The sequence below is a fragment of the Sarcophilus harrisii genome, chromosome 3 (assembly GCF_902635505.1).
Source record: "Sarcophilus harrisii chromosome 3, mSarHar1.11, whole genome shotgun sequence".
Taxonomy (NCBI): domain Eukaryota; kingdom Metazoa; phylum Chordata; class Mammalia; order Dasyuromorphia; family Dasyuridae; genus Sarcophilus; species Sarcophilus harrisii.
Window position 1 is genome coordinate 311581597 of NC_045428.1, and position 16286 is coordinate 311597882.

Below are 16286 nucleotides of genomic sequence, written 5' to 3' on the forward strand. Positions count from 1 at the left end.
ATCAAAAATAATGGTTGTAAAGACTTTTCCCCATCTTTGTAATTCCCTTTTAATCTTGTTTCTTTCGTACATTCTTTTGTAATCTTGTTTTGTTTGTACAAAATCTTTTATATTTAATGAAGTCATAGTTGTTCATATTGCCTTTCATAATGTTTTCTAATTATTCTTTGGTCACACATAAAATTCCTCTCTTCTCTAAAGGTCTGATAGGTAAATTATCCCTTTTTTCCTAATTTGTTTATTGTATCATCTTTTATGCCCAAATCATGTACTCATTTTGACCTTATTTTGGTATAGGGTATGAGATGTAGGTCTTTGACGAGTTTCTGACATTATTTTCCAGTTTTCCCAGAAAATTTTGTCAAATAGTGAGTTCTTATTCCAGAAGCTGAAATTTGGAATTTTATCAAATACTAGATTGCTATAGGCCTTGACTATTGTATCATGCGTATCTAATCTATTCTATTGATCTGTCATTCTATTTCTTAACCAGTACCAAATGATTTTGATGATTGCTGTTTTATAATATAGTTTTAGGTTTGGTACTGCTAAGCACCATCCTTTCTCTCTCTATTTTTTCATTAATTCCCTTGATATTCTTGACCTTTTGTTCTTCCAGATGAATTTGGTTATCATTTTTTATAGTTTTGTAGAATAATTTTTTTGACAGTTTGATTGGTATGGCCCTGAGCAAGTAGAGCAATTTAGGCAGAATTGTCATTTTCATTATATTAGCTCAGCCTAGCCATGGACAATTAATATTTTTCCAATTGTTTAGATCTGATTTTATTTGTGTGAGAAGTGTTTTGTAACTGTGTTCATATAGTTCTTGGTTTTGTCTCGGCAGGTAGTATTTTATTTTATTTTGTCTACTGTAATTTTAAATGGAATTTCTCCTTTCTTTTGCTGATGGGCTTTGTCAGTAATATATAAAAATGCTGATGATTTATGTGAGTTTATTTCATATCTTGCAACTTTGCTAAAGTGAATTGTTTCCAGTAGGTTTTTGGATGATTTTCTAGGACTCTCTAAATATATAGTCATGTCATCTGCAAAGAGCGATAGTTTTATTTCCTCATTGTCTATTCTAATTCCTTTCATTTCTTTTTCTTTTCTTATTGTTAAAGCTAACATTTCCTTTACAATGTTGAATAATAGTGATGGTAATGGGCAACCTTGCTTCACCCCTGATCTTGTTGGGATGTCCAGCTTCTCTCCAATACAAATAATACTTGTGGTGGGTTTTAGATAGAACGAGACCTTTTCTATCTGCAATAAACTTATATTCTAATAAGAAGAGGCGACAAATGTTTAGCATATGCTCAGAATAAATACAAAACGCACATATAAGTTAATACAAAGTTGCTTGAGGAAAGCACTAATTTTGGGAGCAAGGATTTCATGTAGAGCATGGTGTTTAAGCTATGTTTTAAAGGAAGTGAGGGACATTTTGAACTAAAAGTATGGTAGCCAATGGAACTCAGGGATGGAGATAATGACAAATAAATGAGAAAAAATGCTCAGAAAGGAGCAGGGAGGCTAGTTTGGTGGGATTCAGGAGAGAAAGCAGTATCCACTGAGGCTAGGAAGGTAGCTGGAGCCAGATACAGGGCTTTAAAAGTGAAATAGAGGAGCTTATATTTTATTATGGTGACAATAGGAAGTTTCTGGGATTTGGTTGAGCAGGGGAGTCATATGGTGTAATATGTACTTAGATGATGTTAATTTAGTAGCCATATGTAGAATACAGTGAAATTGTGTGAAATCTGAATCAGGAAAATCAATTAGGAGCCGGTTTTAATAATCTAGGTAAGGGGTGAGGAGGGATTAAACTAAGATGGTTGTTATATGAGTGGGGAAAAGAAGTCAGCTATGAGAGATGCTTCATAGGTATAAATGACAGAATGCAAGATTACAAAGTTGAAATACCAGAAGGATGGTGGTATCTTTGACAGAAATAGAGAAGTTTGGAAAAGGATAGGATTCCAGAGGAAGATAATTAGTTCTGTTTTACACATGTTATGTTTAAAGTGTGTCTCTGACACATAATTAATTTATATCTGCAATTAAACAATTTATCAATAATTATTAAATTCTTGCTATTTGACACTGCTAGACATTAGAGCTACAAAAACACAAACGAAACAATCCCTGCTCTCAGGAGGATACATTTTGCAGATACACAAAAAAAATAAGCAAACCCCAAAACAAAACCTTAACCATTGTTTACAGACATAGAACATACTTCTAATTCAATTGCCATACTTTTATAGAATGTCAGAGTTGGAAGACACCTTAAAAAGAAATATAACACTCATACAGACCATCTACTTTTCTTACTTAGATTTATTTGTGATGCATACAGCTTTAAACAGCTCCTTCAAAGTAAGGCTATTTCATAAACACTGTAATATTACTGTTATCAGTTCATAGGAGTACTTATTTCCTTTTTGGTACTTGCTTGAAAATAGAAATTCACCAGATTAGCAGAGCTGATTGAGGGCTTGAATAGTAGGTAAATAAATCAAGTTATAAGCCTAAATTATGCTACAGATGTGGTTTACAGAAATTGGAGATCACAGCAGGCTTTTTCACTTATCTTTATTATTATTATTGGTTTTATAATGCATACTATCCATTCACATTGGGCAATATTTTTCTATTCATAGAGAGAATTTCTTTTTTGATTTCTATAGTTCAACACACAAGCTCATAGGACAGCTCACACTACAGGCGCCCAGAAAAAAAGCATACATACTGATCCCCTTTCTCTGTCTCTCTGAGTTGTAATTGGATTTGGTTGTAAGAGAGACTCCTTAGGAAAAAAGCCATATGTTTTTCCTTTTCCTTAATATAATATAGAAGTGCAAAAGAATCTTAGGATCATAGATTTTGGGCCAACAGAGAACTTGGGAGTCATCCAATCAAGTTTTCTCTTTTTACAGGTGAGGAAATAGAAGTCCCAGGATATGAACTAACTTTTCAGAGGCCACATAGCTTAAAAATGACAGTGCCAGGATACAAACTCAGATTTTCTTATTCTAAATCTAGCATCCCCCCATTTTGGAAACTTTCTGAAAGTAATAGATGTGATTTAGAAGTGGATTACAAATTTCTGTGATGGGTAGATAGAAAGAAGGATGAAAGAAGGGAAGGAAGAGAGGGTGACAGCATTTATTAAGTGGCTTTTATTTGCTAAGCACTTTACAAATATTATCTCATTTGACTCATAATAATTCTTGAAGGGATATGATATTATTATTTCCAATTTATAGTTGGGAAATAGAGGCAGAGATTAAATGCTTGCTCAGGGTCATAGCTCTAATAAGTTTCTGAGACTGGATTTGAACTCAATTCTTCCAAGCCTAATGTTCTATCCATAGTATTATTTTATTAAACGAGGGATGGGAATTTGTGTGTGTGTAAAAGAGAGAGAGAGAGAGAGAAAGAAAGAGAGAGAGAGAGAGTGAAAGAGAGAGAGAGAGAGAGAGAGAGAGAGAGAGAGAGAGAGAGAGAGAGAGAAACCGACAATATAGACAGACAGATGCACAGAGACAGATTGAATAGGTGTATTATACTGATAAGTCTGTTTTAGCTTCCAAATTATGTCCAACTACAGGTGATGTCTGAAGCGCTGAAAACCTTGTCCCTTCAGGTCTCCTGGCCATTACTCTACTTTGAAATATTCACATTCCTTTTAGGAAGTTCAGGGTCTTGCTGTGGCTTCTTTCTGTGATTTAGTAAAGGTATTTATTTAAATGTCAATAATGGAGAGTCAGGCCACATTACATGCCTTTTTATTTCTCACTGCCATCCTAAATTTCCTGTCTGTCCCCTTGCCACCCCACTAATGCATGAATTATCAAAAAGACCATGTTCACTAAGAGGCAGTCTCTTGAAATGGCACTGAAAGGGGTGGAATCAGATTGCAGTATGTCCACATATTTTCACCTTTTCCATGTTACAGGAAGCAAACTAATAGGAACTGGAAGTTGTATCCAAATGAACAAATTCATTACAAAATTTGAAACTATGTATTGCAAAAATAAAAATTGTACATATTAATAGAATGTAGAATAGAATACTTAAATAATTTTTCTCTTAGAAAAACATATCAAACAAGATATAAGTGAACACTTAAAGGAAAAAACAAACCTTGATGAATTTATAAGTGAATTTTACCAAACATTTAATGAACAATTAATTCTAATACTACATATGTTCCCTGAAAAAAATAGATAAAGAAGAAATCCTTTAAAGTTCTTTCTATGATACAAATCTGGTCTTGATACCTAAAACTGTGGAGAGTCAAAATAGAGAAAGAAAAGTATAGATCAATTTCACTAATGAATATCGATGTAAAATTTTTAAATAAAACATTTTCAAGGAGACTATTGTAATATATCATTAATATCATTCACTATGATTAGGCCTAGATTTTTTCCAAAAATGCAAAGTTAATTCCTTATTAGGAAAACTATAAACATAATTGACCATATTAATAATAAAAACAATCAAATGATTGTTTCAATGATCAATGTATAAAAAGTGTCTGACAAAATACAAGAATAATTCCTGTTAAAAACACTACAAAACGTCGACAGCATAAAATATTTGGGAATCTATCTACCAAAGGAAAGTCAGGAATTATATGAGCGAAATTACAAAAAAACTTTCCACACAAATAAAGTCAGACTTAAATAATTGGAAAAATATTAAGTGCTCCTGGACAGGCCAAGTGAATATAATAAAGATGACAATACTCCCTAAACTAATCTATTTATTTAGTGCTATACCAATCAGACTTCCAAGAAAATATTTTAATGATCTAGAAAAAATAACAACAAAATTCATATGGAATAATAAAAGGTTGAGAATCTCAAAAGAATTAATGAAAAAAAAAATCAAATGAAGGTGGCCTAGCTGTACCTGATCTAAAACTATATTATAAAGTAGCAGTCACCAAAACCATTTGGTATTGGCTAAGAAATAGATTAGTTGATCAGTGGAACAGGTTAGGTTCACAAGACAGAATAGTCAACTATAGCAATCTAGTATTTGACAAACCCAAAGATCCTAACTTTTGGGATAAGAATTCATTATTTGACAAAAACTGCTGGGATAACTGGAAATTAGTATGACAGAAATTAGGCATGGATCCACACTTAACACCATATACCAAGATAAGATCAAAATGGGTCCATGATTTAGACATAAAGAACGAGATTATAAACAAATTGGAGGAACATAGGATCGTTTATCTCTCAGGCTTGTGGAAGAGGAAGAAATTTGTGACCAAAGACTAACTAGAGACCATTATTGATCACAAAATAGAAAATTTTGATTACATCAAATTAAAAAGCTTCTGTACAAAAAAAATTAATGCAAACAAGATTAGAAGGGAAGCAACAAACTGGGAAAACACTTTCACAGTTAAAGGTTCTGATAAAGGCCTCATTTTCAAAATATATAGAGAACTGACTCTAATTTATAAGAAACCAAGCCATTTTCTAATTGACAAATGGTCAAAGGATATGAACAGACAATTTTCAGATGATGAAATTGAAACTATTACCACTCATATGAAAGTGTTCCAAATCATTATTAATCAGAGAAATGCAAATTAAGACAACTCTGAGATACCACTACACACCTGTCAGATTGGCTAAGATGACAGGAAAAAATAATGATGATTGTTGGAGGGGATACGGGAAAACTGGGACACTGATACATTGTTGGTGGAGTTGTGAACGAATCCAACCATTCTGGAGAGCAATCTGGAATTATACCCAAAAAGTTATCAAACTGCATACCCTTTGATCCAGCAGTGTTTCTACTGGGCTTATACCCCAAGGAGATACTAAAGAAGGGAAAGGGACCAGTATGTGCCAAAATGTTTGTGGCAGCCCTGTTTGTAGTGGCTAGAAACTGGAAAATGAATGGATGCCCATCAGTTGGAGAATGGTTGGGCAAATTGTGGTATATGAATGTTATGGAATATTATTATTCTATAAGAAATGACCAGCAGGATGAATACAGAGAGGCTTGGAGACACTTACATGAACTGATACTAGCGATACAAGTGAAATGAGCAGAACCAAGAGATCATTATATACGTCAACAACGATACTGTATGAAGATGTTTTCTGATGGAAGGGAATTTCTTTGACAAAGAGACCTAATTCAGTTTCAATTGATCAATGATGGACAGAAACAGCTACACCCAAAGGAAAAAAAAAACACTGGGAAACGAATGTAAACTGTTTGCATTTTTGTTTTTCTTCCCTGATTATTTTTACCTTCTGAATCCAATTCTCCCTGTGCAACAAGAAAACTGTTTGGTTCTGCACACATATATTTTATCTAGGATATACTATGACATATTCAAGATATATAGGACTGCTTGCCATCTAGGGGAAGGGGTGAAGGGTAGGAGGAAAAAATCGGAACAGAAGTGAGTGCAAGGGATAATGTTGTAAAAAAGTACCCTGGCATGGGTTCTGTCAATAAAAAGTTATAATTAAAAAAAAAAAAACTAATAAAGCAATACATGAAAAAAAAAAAAAACCTACTACAAAACACAGGCAGAAATGGAGTTTTCCTAAAAAATGATAAATGATATCTATCTAAAACCAAGAATGGACATCTAGATGATGGAGTTGATAGAACATAGAACTTGGAATCAAAAGAATTTATATTCATGAGTTCAAATATGGCTTTAGGCATTTCCTAGCTGTGTGACCCTGGGCAAGTCCTTTAAGCATAGTTGCCTTAGTTTTCTCATCTATAAAATGAACTGGAGAAGGAAATGACAAATCACTTTAGTATCTTTGTCAAGAAAACCTAAAATAGTGTTAGAAAGAGTTGGATGTGACTGAAATAACTGAATAAGAACAACAAGGTCCAAGAACAATCATATCTGCAGTAGAAGTAAAGTAGAAATCCCTTGGTGGTGTGCACCCCCTCCCATTACACTGTAAGCTTCTTTGGGGCAGGGAATATCTTTTTCTTATTTATATCCCCAGTGCACAATATTTTAGATATTGCTTAAAACAGTGCCTGGCCCATGGTAGGCACTTTATAAATGTTTGTTGAGTTATTATTATTCCTCCCCAAATCCTTGACATTTTCTGTATCATAGGACCTTAAAGGGAACCTTCAAATGTACTTGGTCTGGAATGTTTGGTTGAAAATAATTTCTCAAAAAATTTACAATAAAAGAGTCTTGCTTGACAAATCTGACTGGAGACAGCCAATGTGAACTGTGTTTTCCAATATTAGGTAGAATAGCATCCCTGGTTATTTGTTTCTTATATACATAGGAGATATTTTTAAGTCGGGCTGTTTTGACTGAACAATGCTTATAGGTTGAGAGCCTGCTGTCTCAGACACTCAGAAGCTAGAAACGACAACTTGGTCCAAGCAGGAATAGCTGGGGGGCCCCAATTCCCTGTTGTCTAGTCTCAGAGAGGAACTGCCCATCTCCATAGCTTCCCTTGGAGGAAGTTACCCACTGGCTCTCCGGGAAACCCTTCCCATCACAGACCTTTGCTCTTCCAACTTCTCTTTCTTCTTCAGAGAAATGTTGTTTTTGTGGATTTAATCTCATCTAGGCCACAGGATCCCTTCAGGAACTCTGGCAGTTTGGACACTTGTAGGACATGGCGCCAACCCTACAAATAGATGGAATGAAGTCATTTACAACCAACACAAAATGATCTGAAGGGCAGCAAATCAGACCTCTCTCCACCAGTAACACCTTACTTTATACCTAGGGATATTAATAATGTTGAGCAAGTAATTTCCTGTACCTGAGTCTTAGTTTCCCCATTTGTAAAGAGAAACTATAGAATTAGACATTTTATGAAACCTATCAACTCTTGTCCTAATGTCTGAACTTTGGGTTAAGACAATGTCACTTGAACAATTATGATAGATTTCAATCTTCTCAGAAATATAGTAATCCAAGACAATTCCAAAAGACTTGTGACAGAAAATACCATCCACATCCAGAGAAAGAACTATGGAGACTGAATGCAGATCAAAACATACTATTTTCAGTTTAAAATTTTTTTTCTTTCTTGTGGTTTTTCTTTTTTATTCTGATTCTTCTTCACAAAATGACTAATATGGGAATATATTTAACATAATTGTACACACATAGCCTGTATTAGATTGCTTGCTGTTTTGGAGGAAGAAAGGAGAAAAATTTGGAACTCAAAATATGACAAAAATGAATGTTGCAATTTAACTTTATATGTCACTGGAAAATATAAAATACCGTAAGTAAAAAAAAAAGACAATATCTCTTACAAAAGCAATTATCTTAGGAAGCTAGTTAAGGTCTTTGTTTATTATATCCTTTCTTCTCTGATAGCTCATAAAAAGCAGAATTCAATTAGAAAAAGCAACAAATAAGTACTTTTGCAAGAGATCCCAAGGTTATTTCCCTGAATTACCTTTCTGCTTTGGGCTTCTAAGTTAGGCAGACCAAAAACACCTAGAGATGGAGTACAAACAGATTTATATTGCTTAAGAGATTTTGATAAATTTCCTCTTTAGTCCAATACTTATTTCTTCCAATTGTCATTACTTTGATACACTTAATGATCTTTGACTTTACCTACTCATCAATACAAATCACAAGTCCTCCAAGTCTTCACAGTTTATACTATACTTGACAGTATTGTTAATAATAATAATAATAATGGCAATTTTGTAGTGCTTTGAGATTTTGCAAATCACTTTACATATATGATATCAGATGAACTTTACAGCAACATTATGAGACTAGGTGCTATTATTATGTGTTTTTTACAATTGAGGAGAAAAAGGCAGATAGTGGTTAAGTGATTTGCCCAATGTCACAGTTAATAAGTATTTAAGGTAGAATTTAAATCCAAATCTTCCTGGATTCAATACCACTGGCATAGAGCCATGACTCTACTCATCTAAATGCCATTAATTTTTCATAGGTTTATCCAGATTACCAAAGACCATCACCTCTCTGGGGCACCAATAAAACACATGGACTGTCACCACACACATCTTTTTATTATTAAACTTATCTTCAGTTATGCCTTTAAAAAATCTCCATTCTTCAGTCCATTCCATTTTATATTCATTTCAAACTTATTCAACAAACATTCAACATAAATATTTGTGCATGAAGGTGAGCTTGGAGTTGGAACTCTGGCTTTTTTCACTGTCTCTATGACTATTGACAAATCACTTAACCTTGAAGAAACCCTGGATTTCTTCATGGAGATAATGGAGTATCTTTCATACTAAAGTGTTCATGACTTACAGAAGTTCAGTGCATTGTGTTTTGCAAAAGCACTTTTATTTGAATGAGATAACGTGCAACATATACTAAAATTAACTATGGTAAAGCCTCTAGACCAGAGAAATAAAATCTAAAATGGAGATATTAACAAGTGCTCCACCAGTCTCCTGAGTTTATTGAGACAAGCATTCCTTAATGCTCAAAGCACTTAGATAAATAAGTTACTATTACTATCTCTGTGACAATGACAAATGGTCAGTGGTGACAGACCACAGCTTGTTTAGGTCCATGGAGCATTCTTTCTATTGCTTTTTGAGTTGGTAGTGATTTTAATTCATGAGATATTGCTGTAAAGCATAACAGAGAGAATGCTGCTATTGGCTTTTGCAAAGGGAGGATGCTTGGGATCCTTGATGGTACTGCATAATTTCCTGCAGGTAATTCATTTGAATCTTCTTTGTTTGCTGTGATATTGCCTGAAATTTTATGACTGGAAATTCATTCTTTTGAATTAGCTTTGAAGGCCCCCATTAAAGCACCCTTGGAAAATCTATTAAATCACTATTCATCATGAATCCCTCATTGTGAATTGTTTTTTATGTGAAAATAGGTTAGTCTTCAAGTTTTAAGACTTGAATTCTAGTATATATATATACATATACATATATATATATATATTATCCATAACTTTGGAGCCAATATTTCTCCTCACCAATCCTCAGTTCCATCATATATAAAATGAGGTGGTTAGTATCCATGAGCTCCAAGATCCCTTCTAACTCTAAAATGTATGGTTCTTGGAAATTCTTTCCCTTTGACGACTTCTACTAAGAGAAAGTTTTGGTAAGGGTTGGAGAGAAGGAAAGAGACCCAGAGGACAGGGCATTCTGTCTGTGGAAAGACAGACTCTGAGTATTGTACAGAGTACTTGGTGCTTGGAAATAAGAGAGCAGTATGAGGGAGGAAAGGGGAGATGGAGGGTGCCAATTCTGCCAACTCACAGCCAGACCCATGGCTATGCATTATAACTATATGACAGGAGGCCAGGGAGAGCACAGCATACAGCTTCCCATAGCCTTCCTTTGGCTGATAAGGAAGATAAACATTCGGCCCTGCTTCAAAATCCCCTTTGTCGTTTCCTGCCCTAGCCAAGCAGGACAGTGTTCGAGCTTGAGGAGACAATGATCGGCATTCTCAGGGAAGTGTTGGACTGTACAAAACAAGGAAGCCCCCACACCGAGGTATGAGCAGGCACTTCCGGACAATGCCGACTTACCTCAAAAGGAATCACAGATTTTCTGAGATTTGCTCCTGGAGGGAGGCAGATGCAGTTTATTTGTGTAGGCAAGGTCACTTGGTGCTGTGCAAAATGGTGTCATTGGATGGAGTTGGTCTTTGGGTCAGTCCATTTCCCCTCTTGACAACTACCTCCCCATATTGGTGCCCCTTTTCTAAAATCCATCCTCAGTCATCTTGTGATCTTCTACTATTTGCTAATGATCTAGGACAGGGCTCTAGATGCCAAGAATTATTTCTCTCTCTTCCTCTTCATTAAAATTATCTTTCTCTTAGTGTTTTCTTTATATTTAGTCAGCTATCAAACATGTTGTATAACAGAAGACATTGGATTTTCTGTCCAGAGATTCTTATCATATTATGTCTCATCCATGGGTATCCATTTCCTTAACTGTAAGGCAGGAGTTGGACTAGATGACCTCTAAGATCATTCTAGTTCCAGATCTTTCAAAATGCTTGTATTGTAATAAATGTATGATTTCGGTGATGTATGGATACATCTCAAATACAGTTCAGTACTTTCTCTGCAATTTATAGTCTTAAAAAGTTGTCCAGGACATTGAAAAACTAAATGATATTTCCAAAAGTCCAATAGCCAATATATATCAGACATAAGATTTATACTCTATTCAGCTTGGCTTCTTCAATATCTACAATGATATGAAAGCTCTTGGTTTATTCACTGCATGGTCTCTCTAAAAGGCATTTTTACTTGAACAATATAAAAATACAATATATGCCAAAATTGACCATGGTAAATTCCCAAGACCAGAGAAATAGTTTTATGAGCTTCTTCTACTGAGAGGATAACAATCCCCCCAGTCTCTCCTTGGAATAAAATCTTTATTTTTTTCATGAAATAGTCCATCTGGAATTGGAGTTTAGAAGGGTAAGCAGTATGTCTCATCATCATCAACAGCACTATTGAAGATCTACTACATGCCTCAATCTAGTGGGAGATGTAAAAAAGAGAATAGGTCTCTGTCCTAAGAGAGCATATATCACTTTTTTTTGAGAGTGTCTTAGCACTGAGAAAACAAGGTTTCCAAGAATGGAATAATTAAAAAAAAAAAGACAAAACACTATAGAAGCAAGTACTAAAATGAGTGATACAAAAGTCCAGAGAAAAGGAAAAATCTGTATGAATTTGAGTAAATTCCTCGGGGAACATAGGACTTGAGTTGGGTTCTGGGGGCTGGGTAGAGTTTGACTTGGTGAAAAGAGGGAAAAGACTTCACTGACCCTGGCAGACTGTGACAAGAGGCTCTTTGGATCAGAACAAAGCAAGGGATTCTAGGGTTTGTAATGCAGTGACATCTGCTAATTGTTTTACTCAGAGAGCAGGATGCCTGCATTTGCCAACCCACTGACCCAGTCAGCTTGAGCCCTGTTTCCTCCATGAAGCATCCCCTGACTCCATATTGACCTTTCATTTTTTTTTTCCTGAAGTCTTCCTGCCCTTGGGTACTGAATCACTCAGTTGAGCTCTGGAATATATACTATCTTCTGTTATTTTATTCATGTGTTGTGTTTGTTAGATTTGTGTTTCCAGATGGACCAACAATGTAGTACAGCTGAAAACTGTGCTCAATTTGGAATCAGATAATGTAGGTTTATATGCCCAAAGGGCTATCAAACTGGGCATACCCTTTGATCCAGCAGTGTCTCTACTGGGTCATAAGAAAGAGGATCATAAAAAGGAAAAGATGTGAAAAAATGTTTGTAGCTGAAAAAGTCATGGTATATGAATATAATGGAATATTATAAAAAATAATGAACAGGCTGATTTCTGAAAAGGCTAGAAATACTTACATGAACTGATGAAAAGTAAAGTGAGTAGAACCAAGAGAATGGTAATAACAAGATCTCGTAATGGTCAACTGTGATGGGATTAGTTCTTTTCAACAATGAGGTGATTCAGGGCAATTCCAATAGACTGATGATGGAAAGTGCCATCTATACCCAGGGAGAGTACTGTGAAGATTGCATATGGATTAAAGCTTAATATTTTCACCTTTTCTTGGTTGCTCTTTGTTTACTAGTTTTTTTCTTTTTCACGTTTTTCCCTTTTTTGATCTGATTTTTCTTGTGCAACATGACAACTAAGGAAATTGTTTATGGAAATGGAATATGTTTAGAAGAGTTGCACATGTTTAATCTATACTGGATTTTATGCTGTCTTGGGGAGAGAGGAGGGAGAGAAAGAGAAATATTTGCAACAAAAGATTTTGCAAGAGTGAATGTTAAAAGCTATCTTTGCATGAATTTGGAAAATTAAAATACTAAAAAAAGAGTGTAGTTTTAAAATTCTGTTCTGTCATTTCTTTGTTGTGTGACCTTGGGCATTTCCATATGCTTCAATTTTCTCATCTATAAAATGATGAAATTGGATCAGACAGTTTCTAAAATCCTCTTCAGTTCTAAATTTATGATACTATGGTATCTCTGCTCAGTCTCAATCCAATGATTCTTTCCCTGTAACCCCCACATCATGGAATCAAGAAAAATTTGTTCATATACATAATTTTAATCCTCTGGGAGGCTTTTTTATCTCCCTGGGCTAAGAATGACTTAGCCACTGTGATCTCAAAGCATTGGTTTGCCAATTATTCATTGATAATTAGGTATTCACCTCCTAGCTTACCCCATTCACCTATATGTTTATGCCATTTTCTCTCATTTCACCTGCTTTTGTACCTATCCACTCTTTTGTTAGTGCTACAATTTATTGTTGTTCAGTCATGTTTGATTCTTTATGATCCCGTTTGGGGTCTTCTTGGCATAGATACTGAAGATCTCTAGATCATTTTATAGATGAAGAAATAGGGTTAAATGATTTGCCCAAGTTCACACACCTAGTAAACATCTAAGGCCAGATTTAAATTTAGGAAAATGAGTCTTCTTGACTCAAGGCCCATTCTATTTGTCACCTAGTTCTATAATTCACTCATTTGTTCAATAAGTGTTTAAACACCTATAGGTACCAGTGACTAGGTTAGTCACTGGAGATACATTAACAAAAATAAAGCCGTTTCTGCTTTATAAAAAGCTTATATTCTATAAAGTAAAAGCACATAAACATAAATGCAAAATATATATAGTGATTTCATAGAGAGACCACTAACAAGGGGATCAAAAATGGCTTATCTCTTTTGGAGGGTTTGCATGGTGATTGTTTAATTCCATTCTTCTTTCCTCCTACCATCCATTTTTATGTATTTGAGAACTACAGACTCAATTTATGATTGATCTGAATCAGGTGTGTGAGCACGAGTATGCTCATGCACACACACATACACACAAATATATACATGCATATGTGCACAGGCACATAAATCTGCTAGGAAGAAAAGCATCCAAGAGCCAATATAAATGACTTGAAAGTATCCTATAGATGATTATCCCTTTTCTTTTGGTATGAATACTGGACTTCAAGATTTCAGTTAATCAAGGATCTGATTGTGTGAGTACTCATTCTATCAACACTAATTATGACTCCTTCAAGACATGATAGGTTGTGAGTTGTGGATTTAAAAAACAAAACAAAACTCCAACCCACTAACCACCCAGTCCCAAGCTTCTCCGAATTTAGCTGGTCCAGTCCTCAGTTAACAGACATATACAAAGTCATGAGATCCATATATCTCAGCCCTGTACAATTTAATAGGATATTGCAGAACTAAATAAAGATAAGACCTTTGAGAACCCTAGATTGCTACTAATAAATAGGACTGAAGTAGAGCACTGGTATAGATCACTAAAAATGAAGCATTATGCCTTTCTATCCTTCATATAGCACTTTACATATGACATCTTACACATGTATCTCATTTGAACTTCACACTATATCTCTTCAACGTATGTGCTATTATTATCCCCATTTCACAGATGATGAAACTGGATGATGAGAGAATTTTAGTGTATGGTCCTGTAGCTAGGTGGTTTCTGAGACAGGATTGTGAACCCAAGATCTTCCTGACTATAATGCCCTCTGTTCATTGTGTCATCTAGATATCTAGGTCAAGATTCACTTTATTTTTTTATTAAGGCTACTCTGACTACTCCTCTGTGATCTATAGTACTAAAGAAAACAGAATGTCTCCCCTTCCTACCTTTGACTCCTCCTTTATTTTCTAGTCCTCTTATTCCCTTTCTCCATTTCCTTTCCTTCTCCCTCCTTTTTCTTTTCTGGTTTGATCTTTTCCCCTATCCTATTGACTTTTGTTAAGTCAATGAGATGTTCTCTCTGTGAAGAACACTTCAGTGTTCTCCCACATCTTTTTTCAATGCTCCTCTTATTATTTCCTACACAGTCCTTTCTTCTATACTATAGCTACTTGGGTTCAATGCTGCAGAGCAAGACTCTAGGCCTGCTTTCTCCACAGAATGCCCCAAATTCTTCAACTCCCTACTTTCACTCCTTTCAAAACAGAACTGAAACAGAGAAGTTAGTTTACTTGGGATAAAAAAATTATGAAACAAAACAAAACAAATAAACAAACAAAAAAAAACCTCAGTTGCTTCTAGATTAATATGATACCTGGGCAGGTGACATTTGCATTTTATAAGACCTTCAAACAAAAGAATGACCTAAGTGAGGTGGGTCAGGTCAAAGAGGTATTAGGGAATAATAAGATCTTAGAACTGGAAGGAAATTTTAGAAGATGTGTAGTTCAATCCTTTATTTTCCAAAAAAGGAAACTGAGTCTCAGGGAGATAAGGTTATCTGTCCAAGACCACACAGAAAATGAGCAGCTGCACTAGGACTCAGTTGTCTTGTTCTCAATTGGTGTTTCTTGCCAGCACTTTAAGTCAGGAATATGTTTTGGCACACTAAATCATAACACTTATGTGACACTATTGTTCCCCAAAGTGTGATCATTTTCTAGAGGGTGTTTTGCTGCAGCTAGAGATGGTAAGTAGTTTAACAAGCAGATGTGGAGCATCTGCTATTCTTTCTCCCGGTCTCAGAACAAATTCTCTTGACAATGCTTTTAACCAAACAACTCGTGTTATATTGCATTGTGTTGTGTTTGTGACCCCTTGCATAAAGTGTTTCAGGACAGTAATCAGGCTCTTTGAAGAAGTGGCTCAAAAGGACAGCAAGAGAAATGAATTCAAATAATAGCAAGTGGATTGCAAGTGGGATGTTAGGCAGAATTTCCTGACTGAGAGGAAGTTCACTTCTGGCATAGGATCCTAGATGCTATTGTGTGATATTGCACACATAAAATAATTAATATTTTAAATCATTTACATATTAGGTTAAGTTTTACATATTGTTTTTGTAACACAATGAGGTATCTCTTTTAGAGATAAGGAAATTCAACTATAGGATACTTAAGGATGAAACTGGATGGAAAACAACAGAAGAAAAAAGATCACTACAACAAAATTTTCACTGCCAAAGGCAATATAACCAATATACTTACACTCTAACATCACAATTCAAGATATACTTATAGGGGAGGATAAAATATCATTATAGAAAATAAAGATAGGAAAAGAAGAAGGACTGGATCAGAGTATACATAGAGAAGATTCATGTTGACTATGACACTGTTGTAAGGACATTGAGGGATATATATGAAAAGAAGACATCTCATATTTAATTCCAAAGGGAATGACAAGCTAATGGAGTTACATAGTCAGACTTGAATGGAAGCCGGACTGGAGTGAGGAGAGGTTTATGGCAGGCAGACTA